This window comes from Copidosoma floridanum, unplaced genomic scaffold (genome assembly GCF_036245765.1).
Source record: "Copidosoma floridanum isolate Cflo_tuat_1 unplaced genomic scaffold, Cflo_Japanese_pri ptg000008l, whole genome shotgun sequence".
Taxonomy (NCBI): domain Eukaryota; kingdom Metazoa; phylum Arthropoda; class Insecta; order Hymenoptera; family Encyrtidae; genus Copidosoma; species Copidosoma floridanum.
Genome location: NW_028321885.1, coordinates 3,670,986 through 3,689,256, shown reverse-complemented (window position 1 = coordinate 3,689,256; position 18,271 = coordinate 3,670,986). Strand labels below are relative to the sequence as shown.

The 18,271-nt window shown below is 28.7% G+C and overlaps 1 protein-coding gene and 1 pseudogene across 1 annotated transcript in view; both read left to right on the top strand.

Annotated features, from left to right (window-relative positions):
* LOC106639005 (matrix metalloproteinase-14-like) overlaps window positions 1-18,271 on the top strand; it is a 797,797-nt gene that overhangs the window by 257,489 nt on the left and 522,037 nt on the right. The window lies entirely within an intron of this gene.
* On the top strand, window positions 1,580-11,220 carry LOC149375274 (uncharacterized; annotated as a pseudogene).

The window sequence follows — 18,271 nt, the reverse complement described above, 5'->3', positions numbered from 1 at the left end:
TAGGTGTATGGCTTCGAGGCACTGCAGTGGTTAGAGCTTGTACCCGCAAGTGGTTGCAACGAAATCAAATAGTTCTCGTGGACCAAAACGTCGAAGAGAAAACCTTGTTCAAAAATCTAGGGTTGGTTCCCGAATGAAACCAAACATAGGTGACGCTAATGAAAAAAGCTTACCACAGGCGGTAACCTCTCAGAGAAAATTCGCCACCACTTCCAACCTGGTAAAAGCCCGAGTAACTAGCGTTGGCCTCACAGACTCTGGAAGAGGCCACAAAGGCATCCAGCACGAAAGTGCTATGCTTTCTAACATCCAAAAGCAAATGACAACAAGTGGTTGGTTAAACGATCGGACCAACAAACCACAGGATATAGACCAGAATAGTCAGAATGAACATCAGCTGGTACTGGTTGAATCAACAGTAGTCGCTCACCTACAAAAAACCTTAAACGACACAGAGAAAAAGGAGGAAAAAGTACTAGGTAGGATGACAGACGTCCTACAAAGTACTAAACAAGCAATTGACAGGCAGCCAAACGTCAGCAGCACAGTCAAAGAATGCTGAGATTACCTGGAAGAAATCTGCGGGAGCTTAAAGGACCTCAAAGGCCGCTGCCAGAAGACTGTGGGGTAAATGTTAGTGTTGAGGACATCTCTGCCAGCTCGTGTAATTAGACAGCCTCCAACAAAGAGAGGTAGAGACGATGGCGCTTCCAAAGATTAAAGCGTATCAAAAAAAACAGAATGAGGACGACGACGACGAACTGTGGAGAAAAGTCGTAAGCGAAAAAAAGCAGGCACTTGAAAACCGCAAGGAGCAAGTGGCTGCTAGAAAGAAGCCAAAAAGTAGCACACCAAATCCGAACAAAGGTAAGCGAGAAAATCAAATAAAGAAACGAAGACTGGCAAAGGAAAGAAACGAGGCCATCCTCGGGAAACCAACAGAAGAAATGTCATAGGCGGAAGTATGGGGAGTATTCCGTAACGCGGTCAACCCGAGAGACTGTGGCGCGAAAGTTACCAGAATACGCAGCACAAAGGCTATTTTTATTCTAGTGGAGCTCGCCAAAAGCACCAAAGGCGAGAAAAAGCTGACGCAGGCTATCGGTACCGCAGGAAAGGTAAAATCAAGGAAACCGAGAATTATCTTGGAGGTACTAGACTTTGAGGCAGTCGCTGATAAAGAGGAAGTTTTAGCAGCCATCCAAGAGTCTGCTAAGACCAGAGAAGACCCAAGTTAAATGAAAGTGGCTATGCTACCGCAAAACCAATGGCCGAAAAAAATGGGGCTGGCCGAAATAGATGGGGCTGGCGCTTAGTCCCTTTTGAGGGAAGAAACGATAGCGGTGGGTTGGATCAGGTGCCGACTATGGCACAGGATTATCGTCCAGCAATGCTACAGGTATCTGGAATATGGGTATACAAGATGTGACTGTCGAGGCCTAGACCGATCAAGCCTCTGCTGGGGATGCGAGAAAAATCAACACGGAGCTAACAACTACAAAGCTAAACCACGATGTGTCCTATGCAGTAAATTCGTGCAGAAAGGAGAAAGCACTAATCATGTGCCTGGATCTGGAGCATGCAGGGTCCTTATACAGGTGCTGGACAGAAGGAAAAGAAGCTCGACATAATACCCAGAGTTCTCCAAGAAAACATGAACGGGGCAATTGACGCGAATGCCCTTCTGCCACAAGTATTATGTGAAAGAAGGGTAGACGTAGCGCTCATGAGCAAGCAGTACAGGAACTTCAAGTTGCATGAGTGGCTTAGCAACGCAACACATATTTCGGTCATTTCAGTTCCTAGATCAGACTCAATTGGCCAAGATGAAAGCGAGTCAGAAAGACATTTTGTCTGGTTGAAAAGTAGCGGCATTACGTATGTCAGCTGCTACTTATTACCAAACACTAGTATCGAGGAATGCAGAAGAAAAATAAATCACCTCTAAGATACCATCAGAGATGGCATGAAAGGCGACCTATTGGTCGCTGAAGACTTCAATGCAAAAGCAGTCTAAAGAGAATGCCTGCAACGAACTTTAAGCACCAGGCAGTCCTAGATATGGTGGCAAGGGTAGGACTGGTCAATGTAAACAAAGGGAGGATCACGACTATCTGAAGGCCAGGATTGGGCGAATTAATACCAGACATTACACTAGCTCTGGAAAGCCTTGCGCCAAGAGATGAGAAATGGCAGGTAATCAAGGACAAAAATGGCAGCAATCACCAATATATCGTCTTCGGAATGACCCATACAATAGAAAAAAGAGGCATATCACGCAACACAGGACAGAATTTTGAGAAGCTGGACACAGAATGACTAGCGGAAAAAGTTAAGATGGCATCGCTGCTATCCAAAACGATAAACGAAACCTTAACACAGCAAAAAGGGTACAGGAGCTCACTGAGGCAACCATGCAACTCCTAAGAACCGCATGCAAGGCCTCTATGCCCAGAAAAAGAAGATGGGACGAAAAACGTTAACTTATTGGTGGAACAAAAAAATTGCGAAATTTAGGCATCAATGTCTTAAACGCAGACGCCTCTATCAAAATAAATAAAAAAACAGTGATAATAATGATAATAATAAGGATGACAATAGTAAGAATAATAATATTGACGATAACTTTAACAATGATAAGAATGACAACAGTAAAAATGATTATCATGAAGATGATTATAACGATTATAATAATAATTATGATGATAATAATAAAAAAAAATAATAAAAATATTAATAATAAAAATAATAATGATGTCAGTTTAAATAAGAATCATTATTATTACGACAATGATAATGATGATAATAATAATATTGATAATGATACTTATGATGATGACAATGTCAATGATAATCACAATAATAATTATGATAATAATTATAAAGATGACTGTTATAAATATTATGATAATAATAATAATGGTGATAATGATAATGCCAACCATTCTGATGATGATGACGATGATTGTAATAACGCTCATGATAATAATTATAATAATAATAGTGATAATAATGATTATAACAATTACAATTACAATGATAATGATAGTAATAATAATACAGATGTCATGACGATGATGAGAATGACTATGATGACAATAACTACTATTATAATGATGATAATAAAAATGATACTAATAATGCTGATGATGATAATGGTAATTATAATAACGATTATAATAACGATGATGTAAATGATGATGAGGATGACGATAGTTAAGATGATATAAGGGACAATAATAATGATGATACGGATGATAATGACGATGACAATCATAATGATAATGATAATGATGATGATAATCATAATAATGATGATGATAATGACAATGATAATGACGACGATGATGATGATGATATAGATGACGATGATAAGAATAATTATAATTACGATATCACTAATGATAATAATGATGACTATGATGATAATCATAATAACGATGATCATAACGGTTCTCATATTTCCGATGATGATGGTAATGATAATTTTAATAATAATGATAAAAATTATGATGATGACGGTCTTGATGATGCTAATAATGACAAGTATGACAATGATAATAATAATAATTGTGTTGATCAAGATAATCGTGATAAAGATTGGAGATGATTATAATGTTGACCATGATTAAAATAATCATGGTCATGGTGATGATCATAATAATGATGAATATAATAATAATTTTGATTATAATAATAATAAAAATGAGAATGACAATGATGATGATGATGATAATGATAATAATTAGAAAAATAATGAGAATGACGATGATGATGATGACGATAATGATAATAATTATGATAATAATGACGATAATGATAATGATGATAATATTAGTAGTTATGGTAATAAAAATGACGATGGTCATGACAATATCGATGACTATTATAATAAAGTCGTCAAGGATGACGATGATTAAGATAATGAAAAAGACAATACTTAGAACGATAGTAATAATGACGATTAGGCTGATGATAAAAATGATGATGATTATAACATTATAACAATGACGATAATAATAATGATGACAACAATTATAATATTGACAATAATAATAATGATAAAAATAACGATGAAACTAACAATAAATTGATAAAGGTAATAATAATGATAATAATGACAAACTTATTAATGATGGTAATAATAATAATAATTATGATAAGATTAATGATAATGATAATAATAATGATTATCATGTTAAAAATAATGATAATGATGATGATGATGATAATGATGATAACGATAATAACGATTAAAATGATAATTTTAATAAAAGTTATAATAATCAAAATGGGGATGACATTAATAACGACGGTGTTAAAGACGATAATGATGACGATAATGATAAATATGATGATAATTACAATAATAATAACGATAATTACTATAGTTATAATAAGGACAATTATGATTAAAGTAATATAATGATCAAAAATGATAATGATAATTATAATAATAATGATGATGAAGATATTAATAATGATGATAATGACATAAATGACACTGATAATAAGAATAATGGCGTTGATTAAAATTATTTCAGAAATTATTACGATGGTAATAGTAATAATTATAATGATGGAGACAATAATCATGATAACGACGATAATGAAGATAATAGTAATAATCATTATAATGATAATTACGATAATAATGACAATGATAATGATGACAATAATATTAATGATGATGATGATGATGATCATGACGAATATACTGATGACTACATTGATTTTAATAATACTAATGATAATAATGATAGCAATTATTATAATAACGATGATAATGATGATAATAATGATAATGATGATAATAGTAATGATCATAATGATAATAATGATGATCATGACGCTGTTGATAATGCTGAAAATGCCAACTATAGTTGAAAAAAAAAAATGACAGTGTTGATAATGATGATCAAGATGATGGTGATAATGATAATGATAATAATGTCAATTATAATGACGAATATCATCGTAATAGTGATAAATGTAACAATAATAATAATAATGATAAAGATGTCGATAATAATAATTATAAAAATAGTGAGAATGACAATGATGGTGATGACGATAGTGATAATAATTATAATAATAATAATGATGATGATAATAATAATAACAATAATTACAATAATAAAAATAATAATGATAATAATAATAATGATGATAATGCTAATAACAATGATAATGATAATTAGGAAGATTTTATTAAAGATGACAAGAATGATAATGATGACGATAATAATGATCATACCGACAATGTTGATAATGATAATAATGATGATAAGGACGAAATGGATGACAATGACAGATATAACAATAATAATAATAATGATAGTAATAACAATAATCATGATGGTTAAAATAATAACGATGAACATAATGATTATTATTATAATAAGAATAATAATTATAGTGACAATGACGGTGGTAGTAATTAGGATAATAATAACGATGCTACTGATGATAATGTTGATAATTGTGATGATGATAATGATAATAATAATGTCAATGATGATAATTTTGATAATAATAATGATTATGACGATGATAATAGTAGTAAGTTAAATAATGATGATAAGAATGACGATTATTACAGTCATGACAAGTATGATTATGATTATATATTCAATAATGTTGATAATAGTGACGATAATAATAATGACAACTCAACTGATGACAATGATAATAATGATGGTTATGATGATGATAATGTTGATGATAATATAAATTATAATGATAATAATAATGATAATGACGACTATATTGATCATAAAGATAATGATGATGATGACCACAATGACGATGATAATAGCGGTGATATTGACGATAGTAAAAATGATTATAATAATTACGATAATGATAACGACGGCAATGATGACAATGGTTATGGCAACAATGGTTATGATTATGATGATGATAATGGTGATGATAGTTATGATAATTCTTATTATTATAATAATGATAATAACGATAATATTAGTGAAAACGATGATGAAAATAACGATCACAATCACGATGATGCTGAAGATAATTATGTTGACAACGAATATAGCGATTATAATAATGATATTTATAATGATGATAAAAATGTTAATAATAGTTATAATTATAATAATAATAATTTTATTTGTGATAATCATAATTGTTAAATAACGTTAAATGTCATTTAAGTTTGTTTTTAGCTTTAAATTAAAAACTAAAAACTGTGGACTACAGTCTCACGCTTCTATACAGGCTGCGGGACAGCAGATAGTTTAACTATTTGTTTGTTTAACAAAAATTAAAAGAAAGCAAGAAGTAGAGTGTTGAACATGATATTCAGATTAACTTACCTTTCTTTCCGCTAATTATTATTTCGGATGACCTGTACTTCCTTTTTCCGTCGATTTATAATTATTTATTTTATTATTTATTTATTTGTTATTTATTATTTTATAATAATTTAAATTCCTTCTCCAATTAGTTTTATGTCACTTTATTTTATGTTACTGGTATACATATAAAAATAAACAGAAAAGAAAAAAAAAAGACGGAACGTCTGGTTAATCTTATGAAATCAGTTATGACGTCTGCGCTTGATGAGCGGCAGCGGGCTCCTAACTAAAACGCTGCGCAAAGAAATGCACGTTGCACGAAGTTTTAGTTAAAACTTCTTCGTCTTTCTTGCTATGGGGCCGGTTCTTGCTGACTTCGTGTGTTTAGGCTTCATGGCTCGCTTCGGTTGTCACTTGACACTTCCAAGAGCTATGAAGTACACAATCAGCTTTGTTAGGCGACGACGACTCTTGTTGAGTATGACTCTGTCAAGAGTCGTAAAATTTTATCATTGGAAATGAAATATAACAGGATGAAATAGAATAAAAATAAAAATTTATTAATTATTGCAAGTCGTCACCTAACAGCCTCCCCTCCTTAAAACTATTACCATTCTTAGTGAATATATATTATATTTTATTATTTTATTGGTTTTTTTTTTTTTTTTTTTTTTTTTTTTTTTTTTTTTTTTTGCTATACTTTCATCTAATAAGTAAACATTTACGAGTGACATAACATAAGCATTTTGAAAAATCCTTATAATCCTTATAGTAATGTCATAAAGTATTAATTTACAGAATTATTATATTTATTTATTCAGGACTGAGAGTAAGGGAAGGAATAGACTTGTGAATGTTACGTCTTCTTCTTCTCCTTGGCCCCTGATTTTGTGTTGTTAATTACTAGTCTAGTAAGTGCATCGAGATTTGCTGACACTCCTATCTCAAGGCATAGTTGATAGTGCCAGTCGTATTTCACCAAGTTGATATTTTCCTAGCATGATGGACAGATCTTTTTTAATTTCATTTGTTATTTGCACAGAAGACTGTTTACTTCAAGGTGGCATTTTGATATTAAATTTTCACACGACAAATGTGTTACTATTTCACGGCTTTTTTGCGAGTCTTTTTTGGAGTGATTCGCCCCATACATTTTAAATCCTTTGAGGGCCCTTTTCGTCGATTCTTCGTTACAGTATGTAGCGAAGCTTACGTATAACTGTCTTTCATCGTTGCGTATGACATCTAATGGGTAGTAGTTAAAATAGCTCAAAGGGTGAAAGGTCATTAACAACCGGGTGTATTCATCCGGATTTATAATTATGCAGGTAAAATAGAATACAACATGCACTTTCAAATTTAAAGCCTACTTATTATTATTTTGATAGTTATTATATTTGTTTTTTTATGTCAACATTTATTTATAAACTAGTGGGGCTCCGCCCCCCTGCGCGCTTCGCACGTCAAATCCCCCTTTTATTGTGTTATAAGCGTAATTTGTCCAAAGTAAGGTTTGTATTAATATTTTTTAAAGCTTAAAAAAATGATGACATTAATTGTTAGTATGAAAATAATATGTTGAAGTATATTTTACAAAATTTGGAAGACTTTGGCAGTAAGTTAACAAAAACTCGAATCATAGTTATTGTTACTAAAAATTCATATGTGTAATAAATGTATTTTGATCATAATTAATAACATGAATTTTTAACAATCACTTTTTATTTTCCCTGACTTATGCCCAATTTTTATATATTTAAAACGACAAAGTATTGAAACATTCCAAATATCGTCAAAAATTACAAAATTTAAAACAAAATCAATTTATGATTATAACAATATCGTTAGTTAATTGTTTTTTTCCTTTTCATTTCTTATAACCAAAATTTTGTCCATTGGTAAATTTTTACAACCAAAATTTTGGCACATTAGTATTTTTTTCTTCGTTTACTTCTTCGTCGTAAATTTGTTTTAAAAAGTTACAAAATGTCTAAACGAAAATTTGACAGCGAATTAGACTCTCAAATTGCAACGAAAAAAAAATTCTTTTTTTTACATCTACAGAGAACTTGAAGTCTAAATTTAAAGTTTGAGATAGATCTGTGTAAGAAAATTATAAATTACTACTACTGCTACTTTCTACTATTATTACTATTATTACTACTATTAATACTATTACTACTACTACTATTCTGCTTTTATCATTAATATTTTTTTTTAAATGTTATTTTTCTTACTACTTCTGTTATTAATTCATAAAATGTATTTATATTTTTATCCAAACTCAAAAAAATCAAAAAAACAATTAATAAAGTAAATAATATTTATTTTGTAATAACATAACATTTTATCACAGTTTTTTATTCGCATTGCATTTATGTATATGACGATTATAATTGCTCTTGTTTGAAAAACTCTTTTGAATTCATCAAAATAAGTTAATTTATGATTGTCTAAATGACTTTTTCTAGTGAAGACTTTGTCACATATTTCACATTTATTGTGCCTCTCCTCTGTATGCACCTTCAAATGAGATTTAAGTTGAGAGTTTGTAATGAATCCTTGCTGACAAACAGTGCAAATATATTCTTTCTTATTTTTATGGATCTTTATGTGAACATTCAAGTTACTTTTTTGATTAAATCTTTGGGCACAAAGTTCACACTTAAAATTTTTCACTTTATTGTGAACAAAATAATGTTTGATTAAAAGACTTTTTTTAGAAAAAGTCTTGTCACATGATGCACATTCATAAACTTTAACTAATTTATCACGATTTTGATCCATCTTCAGATTGAACTGTAAAAATTACACAATATAATGCATTTAGTAATAGGTTAATTTTCATAATTATCATCATCATAATCATCATCATCATCATCATCATCATCATCATCATCTTTATCTTTATTACTATCGTATTAACATCAACCTTATATATTAATTACTTATTTAATGGAACAAAAAATTTTACTTACAACAGTCTCGTATATTCAAAGCTTTTAGTAACTCCGCCAAATTACGGTGATTTGAACTTGTTTCCACTCGCGCTGTTACTATTTTAATTCTAATATTATTTAAGGATATCAGTTTAACACATTCACTTATAATAAAAAACTATTTTAAAGACTTTAATTAACACATAGGAGGTTTACGTTTTGTGAGCTTGTATATAACCAAAGAAACTTACATGCTATAGCTAATCGAAACAGTGAGCGATGACCAGGGGAGTCAATCACCTGCGCAAATTACATGCGCTGTGACAATAAAAAAATTTTTTTTGGCTAGTTTTAAGTTTGTGTGTACATATAATGTTTATTAAACATTTTAAATTATGTTAACATTTTTAAATTATTGATTAACGTTTTTCCTTGCAAGATTCTTAATTACTATTGTTACAAAATTGATAAAACCTCTTTTTTAATAGTTTTATTTCATGTAATTTAGCAACAATTAACAGTTTTAAAATGAATACTTCTTCAACAGACATTGAGCAACAACAAATAGAGGGTAAAAAAATATATATTTAATATAGTACAACAATGATAGTATAATTTTAGGAGTTAAAAAAAATGGAGATAAAAAAAAAATTTTATTTATCAGATTATTTACAGTATGAGGAGAAATTTTTAGAGTGTTTGATAAGTCTCGAGACAAAAGACGACGAAGCAGATTAAATCACAAAAAATTTACGAACACTTAATTTAAAATCTAAAACTATTTGGAAAAAAAAACTAAATCAAAAACAAAAGATACCATTAAAAAAGTAATCAAAATTTCTATAAATCAGAATCCAAATTTTAAGTGCAAGGCAAGTTTATTTAATTAATTCATCCAAATATTTAGTTACTACTACTACTACTACTACTACTACTACTTCTACTACTACTACTATTACTACTACTACTACTACTACTACTACTACTACTACTTTTACTACTATTACTACTACTGATTTATTTACAACTTTTTATGTATTTACAGCATTTTAGTTTTTTTTATAGAAGAAATCTTTGAGGCTCAAACATTTCTTAATAGAGAAAAGAATAATGATTTTAGAATTAAAAAAATAATTTAAAATAATAATGAAGGATGCAGAATTCAGTGCAACATGTATGATGAAAATATTAAAGTATTTACAAAAACAATAATATTAAATGAAGTAAGTATGATTATCTCTAGTTGTAAAACAATTTTCATTTCAATTTGAAATAAATATAAAATATATCATTTCTTTCCCACAGAAAGTTCTTATTCGCGATGCAACAATTGTTCAGGCCAAAATATAAACTAAGGGTAATATGCCTTTCGAAATTAATTTACAGGCATATTCAAAAATTACGAGCCTCGGAGAATTTGATTTAAAAAAAAAACAAGAATTTCTAAAATTGATTTCGACGAAATTCCAAATAAGGGAGGACCTATTAGTTAGTTATTATTGCTAAAATATTATTATCTACTTAATTTATGTACAAAGAAAAAACTTTTTTTCAGAAATTATTGGATATGTACACAATGAATCTATTATACGCAATTTGACTAACACCAACGAATATTTCGGATCGATAACTGATACAAAACACAAATTAGAAGTATTATTATCAATAACAATTGATGAAAATGTCCATTTCGGATTTAGATGGGAAATAGAAATCATAGGCGATTAACAAGAAAATGGTAAGAAAATCTACATATTTTTATAATTATATGTAGGTACATATTTCATGTACAAAATGTTAAGATACAATCAAAATGATGCCTACGATTTTTAGGAAATAGTTATTTATTAAAAGTACGAGGTGTTAATCAAATCAAAGTTGTGGACAAGACTCCTTTAAATATCGTAAAAATTTTGTGTGGCTCTGAAATTTTTCTATTACATGTGAAAAACTTTTATTAAGTTATCTACAATTTTTTTTCTATACAAATTTTTTTTTTTTAATTTTCAGGAACAAAATTATGACAATAATATTTTATAAAGAAATGCGCCACAATTCTGTACCTATATATATTTAATATCGATCTGAGATTGATTTACTGATTTAACATGAATGGTTCTTTGTAACTAAAAAAAATAAAAATAATAAAAACTATACTAATAAATGAATATGATTATTGACCATTTCTTGGCGTGGTACACGCAAGCAAGAGCAGGTACACAACGTCGGCAAACATCAGCCTAAAACAAATCAAAATTTCATTTGTGCAGACAAATATCGTAGTTTAACACTTTATAAATGGAAAAGTTCTGAGTTTTTCTATTTTTAAAAAGTAAATAAATCATACATGTCAGTTGGTTCTAGTTTTTTAGGTTACCCTATGACCAGGGGAATCAATTTCCTGTGTAAAATACATACAACTCTCGATCTCATTCAATTTTCTTTTTTTCGTGAATTTTGTTCAATAGTTTCAAGTTATTAGACGAATATATAATATTTTTTATTCATGGGTTAAGTCACCTACATTTTTTTCAGATCTTTTGATGAGATTCAGGTGTTCAAGCAATTTTAAGTACTCGAGTATGGCACTTGCGTGTACATTTTTTCTATCTATCGTCGATGGTATACAAGGTAAATTTCCAAGATATGTTAATGTATTAATATTTTAAAACTCACATACGCATGCAATACACAAATACAATTTTAATATGTTTCCATAAATAATTATGTTGTAAATATTATTTGGAGCCAAGTTAAGCAAATTAAGTGATCTCTCAGCAAAAATATTTGTAATTGAAGCTCTATATCTAAAAATTATTGTTATTTATGATTTTTAAAATATGAATAGATTAATAATCTTAGAAAAAAAGATTAAGTCTTTTATCATTTCAAATAATTTTCTTTTATAATTTATTTTTTCTATAATTTTCATATAATATACGTTTTAATTATACGCAGAGTTTTCTCAGTCGTCGTGGTTCTTCATAGAGGGGATTGTCTGTTGATGAAAACCAAAACATGAAAATAAAATTACTCATTTTCGGAACGTGAATTAACAAGATGAGGAGTTTTATCTCTAAATTTGCAAGTATAAGTACAAAATAAAAAATGTTTAATTCAATTATTCAAATAGAAGGTGATGGAAATTGCTTATTTGGATGTTTCTCTTTTTTTTACATGGTTCACAAAATTTTCACATGCAACTACGCGATGTTATTGTAAATAATGTAATGGAAAAATGGAATAATTATGAATATTTTATAAAGGGAAATGACTATTACCCTAACATTAAAAGTAAAGAAAATTACGCTCAACATATGTCAAAGTCCGGTGTTTACGGAAGTGACATTGAAATAATGAGTTTTGTTGATTATTTCAAGGTATTTGTTGAAGTTAAGATTGAAAATTCTGATAGAGCTTATTCTTTTGGAGACCCTCTAAACGACTTACGACTAATTTTGATTTTCAATGGAAATTATGATTCTGGACATTTCATGATCTATGAATTCGTTAATAACGGAAACTTTAACAAAAAAAATAAAAATAATGATTTAACTTCAAACAGAATTCAAACAAAAATTAAAAATTTAAACACTCAAAATGTATCAGAAGAAAGATTAACAAAAAAATTTAAAATAACAAGAGATGGCAATGGGTTATTTCGATGTTTCTCGTTTTTCTTATATCATTCTGATACTTTTTACCTCAAAGTTCGACATATGATCGTCAAAAACATTATTTATAGATGGGAATATTATAAAGATTTTATTATTGGTCATCCGTATTTTTTTGACATTAAAACCAAAAAAGATTACGAAAAGTACATGAGTCAATTTGGTGTTAAAGGTAGTGAAGTAGAAATACAAAGTCTTGTTTAAATTTATAATATTCGCATCAAAATCTTGTTTAAGAACTCTTATTATTCTTATTTATCGTCATCTGATAATTCAAGTACATTATTTTTAACTTTTTTTTTTAAAGGAAGTTTAGACGACGGATTGTTTTATTTTCTTAATTATAATGATGATAGTATAAGAAAATATGTTAAAATTTGTATTGTCGCAATGCACGATCTAAAAAAAGAAAACTTGTTGATAATAATTTAGAAGGCATTTCTCGCAAAAAATCAAAATTAATATCAGTTTTTGACAACAATTTTAACGAATTATGTTCAATAATTGATTTATCTGATTTCGGAGAAATGAAATTTGAGTGTCCACATTGTTTAGCTATATTTTGGAAAGAAGAACGAAAAAAATTAAATTGTTGTGAGAACGGAAAAATCAGTTTATCTCCATTAAGTCATTACGACAAAAAATTAAAAAATTTTCTGGTTAACGATGACAATTTCAGACACTTAATTCGATATTATAATAATTTGTTTTGTTTTGCTACCTTTAACGCAAACTTTGTTCATGAAAACAAGAAAGCAATTTATAATTTTAAAATCCAGGGTCAAGTTTGTCATATTTCTCCCAATTCTCTATTTCCAGCTGGAAAACAAGAACCATCGTGTACTCAATTTTATATTTACGACAATTTAACAGCTATCGAAAAAAGATTAAATACAAATACAAATTTGGTTGAAGAACATGTAAAAATTTTAACTAATATTATGAATAAAAATCTGTTTTCCAAAAATAACAAACATTTACACCAAATTTCAAATATTCAAAATTTACCAAATTATAAAATGTATTTTATTCGAAAAAATATCAACCAAAAACATTAATATAATAAGCCATTGGTACCAGAATGTTGTGCCATTATTGTTTCTAATTCTGGTACAATCGATAAATTTGATTTATGTGTATATCCAAAGTATTTACCAGAAAACGGTCCATCATACACATAATTGAACAAACTTTCTCATTTCATAGACCCTATGGTATTTCTCTTAATGTATCCTTTAGGAGACTTAGGCTGGAGTACTAATTATAGTAAAAATCTAAGAAACGAATCTGAAACGCTTTCAATTTTACAATATTATTTGTATAGATTGTCGTAGAGACCAAAATCATAAAACTTCAATCCCTTGTTATATGGTGGACAACTAACACAACAATTCTTTTTACATGCATATGCAATGGTCAAAAGTAATAGACTAAACTACTTTAGAAATAATTAAAAGTTCTTAAGAATAGAGTGTTATCAAGGTTTATTAGATCACGTAATAAATAGTGCTAGCAATATTTCAAACAATTTTGAAAATGGTAAAGTTGGTAATCTTTATATTTTACCATCAACATATATAGGGGGTCCAAGAAATATGCAACAACACTATCAAGATGCTATGTCAATTATGAGAAAGCATGGAAAACCAGATTTATTTATAACAGTTACATGTAATCCACAATAAAAAAAATTGAATCAAGTTTTAAAAGAACTCCCAAATAATACAAGGCCAAATGATATTCCAGACATAACAGTAAGGCTATTTCAAACAAAATTACAGTCTATATTAGATGATATTACAAAAAAAGATATCTTTGGTAAGGTTATTGCATATGTTTATACCATTGAATTTCAAAAACGAGGGTTGCCTCATGCACATATTCTTATAACATTACTTTCAAACGATAAATTGATAACACCTGAACAAATAGATAAACATATTTCTGTTGAAAGTCCAAATGATAAAAGCCAACTTCAAAAACTGGTTATAAAACATATGCTTCATGGGCCACACAGTAAAAATACTCCTTGTTATGATAGTAACAAAAAAATTTGCAAAAAGAATTTTCCACAACCTTTTACATTAGTAACAAAATTTAAAAAAAATGGATATCCTGAATACAAGAGAAGAAATAATTGTAATAAAAATCATATTTATATATTAAAACACAGTTATAAAAAAATTCTAGTCAATAATTCAATCGTGAAAATACTTGTTGATGAAATATAATTGTCATATAAATGTTGAATATTAAGCATCCATACGAAGCATTAAATATATTTTCGACTACATACATAAAGAAAGTGATAGAGCTTTTTGTAAGATCCAAAAAGAAAATCAAAATGAAAGTGAAAAAAATAATAACGAGATAGTCGATGAAATATCACAATTTGTAGATGGTTGTTATTAAAGCCCAATGGAGGCAGCATGGAGACTTCAAGAATTTCCTCTCTGTGAAAAAAGTCATTCAGTATTCCATTTACCTGTTCACGTCGAACATAAACAGAGCATTATCTTCGAAGAAGGCAAAATTGAGGAATCACTTAAGAATTAAAAAACCCCTCTAATAGCATGGTTTGAATTGAATAAAATTGATGAAAGTGCAAAATCAATAAAATACGTAAATATTCCTGAATTTTATACATTTAACAATTAAACAAAACAATAGAATAAACGAAAACGTATTAAACAAAATATTACAATCGGCAGATTAAATGTAGTTTCTCCAAAAGATTAGGAAAGATTTTATTTAAAATTGATATTGAATAAAGTATCAGAAAAAACTTCTTTTATAGATTTGAGAACTGTTAATGATATTACTTACAGTACGTATAAAAAAACAGCTAATGCTATGGGATTAGTAGAACACGATTTTCAAAGCGATATAATTTTTGAAAAAGCATATCACGTTCTGCTGCCTCATCAACTACGAAAATTTTTCGCATGTTTTATTATGTCTGAAAATTTTTTTGGTAATATTATTTAGAACAAATACAAAAAATTTTTCATTGGAGATTGTAAAGATAATCGAAATAAAACTCTTTTACGATCAAACGAAATTTTCAATTCTGTAAAAATGTCTTGTAAAGATTCCAGTTTACCAGAACCAACAGAAACGATGAAAAAAATATTGATACTGACAATGATAAAAGAATATTTTGTAAACATCAATTCCATAAAATGTTTTCACAACTCAGTCATGATCAACGTCAAATTTTTCAAGAAATAATAAAACTTAAAAAAAAAATTTTTTTCATCGATGGTCCTGGTAGAAAAACTCTTCTTTACAAAACATTAATTTATCATTTCATATCAATAGAAAAAAAAATTCTTACAACGGCTTGGTCAGGTATTGCTTCTATTCTGCTCCCGAAGGAAATGACTACTTACAGAACTTTCAGACTTCCTTTAGACTTAAGCACTATAGAAAGTGCATTTTTCCAGTTTAAGCCAGATAAACAAAAATTACGCAATGTAGAAGTAATTATTTAGGATGAAGCTTCTACAATACTGAAAAAAGCGTTAGAAATCGTTGATAGGACTTTGAAAGATTTATCTAGTAGTAATAAACCTATCGAAAATAAAATAATAATTTTAGGTGGAGACTTTCGTCAAATTCTCCCAGTGTTAAAAAACGGAAGCAAAATTACTACTGTTCAAGAAACCATAAGATTTTCCAATTTTTGGCCTTTATTTAAAATTTTTTATTTGAAAAATTATATACGTTCGATTGATAAAAAATTTTCTTCATTGCTACTGGATATAGAAGAAGGCAAAATTAAAACTTTTATAATTCCTCAGACATGGAAAGCAAATGATGTATGTTCTAAAATTTTTAATAATGATGATTATTCTTTTATAAGTAAAGCCATATTAACATCTCACAATGAATACACTTATTTTTTAAACAAAAAAATTTTAAATAATATGGTAGAAACATTAGTAACGTACTATAGTATTGATAAAGCAACTCACAAAGGAGTGGATAAATCAGACGATAATATTTATATTAATTTCTCTACAGAGTATTTAGATAGTATTAAAGAAGGTCTTCCTCCACATGAATTGAATTTGAAAATTAACGCTATTGTTATGTTGATACGAAACTTGAACATATCTGAAGGACTTTGCAATGGTGCAAGATTACGAATTACAAAATTAGTTAAATACAACATCGAAGCTGAAATAATTACAGGTAAAAAAAAGGAAATAAAGTCTTTATTTCAAGAATAACACTACAAACACACAATTCTTTTTCCCTACTATTTATATTGTACAGAAAACAATTTCCATTGACCTTAGCTTTCTCTATGACTATCAATAAATCTCAAGGTCAAAGTTTTGATGCCTTAGGATTATACCTTAGAAAACCATTATTTTCTCATGGGCAATTATATGTTGCATTGTCTAGATGTAGAAACCCAAAAAAAATTTTTATCTTAATTGAATCATAAGACAAATTTGAAATTAAAATTATTGTTTGGAATGAAATTTTAGAGTAACAAAGAAACTATTCTGTAGTTCATTGCTATTTTTATACTTTCTTGCAAATTTTCTCTTTCATCAAAAAAGCAAATTTCAGCACCGTCTAGTACCTAGATTTATGTAATCATAAACAATTTGTTTTTTATAATATGTTTTCAGATACACCATCATGAATGCAAAATTTTATCAGTGTGACAAATGTAACTCAAAATTTTCAAATCAAGAGTGTCTATTATTGCACGAAAAAATTCACAAAAAAAAATTTTTTGTACGTGATCTGTGTAGCATTATAATATAAGACAAGAAAAACTATTTGCGTTACACAAAGGAATGCCAGAAAATTAAAAAAAATTTCAAGTGTATTAAATGCGAAAAAAGTTTCAAAAGAAATTATCACTCACAGAGACATTTGAAGAGTCATGAAAAAAACGTTAAAAAAAATATTTGTCAAAATTGTGGAAAAGGTTATGTAAGAGCAAAGCACCTAAAAAGATATTGTACAGTATGATATCAAAATAAACATCGTAAGTAAGATAATTGTAATAAAATTTTTTGTTATGGTCAAATAAAATTATATGTTAAAATTAGACCACTTGTGACAGTTAATATACAAGGCTTTACTAATATATTTACATTATACATGGGGAAAATAGGGGAGAGTTGGGGGAGAGCTGGGTGGGGAGCGGGGTGGAGGTGGGGGGGAGCTAGCAAAAAAGTAGGATTACTCGAAAAATGCAAGAAAATGAAAGAATAACTACCTTATTTGGGGGGGAGGTGGGGGGGAGCAGGGGGAGTGGGGGGGGAGAAAAACCTTGCTCTAACTCTTACGACTATATAATATGGGAAGATTA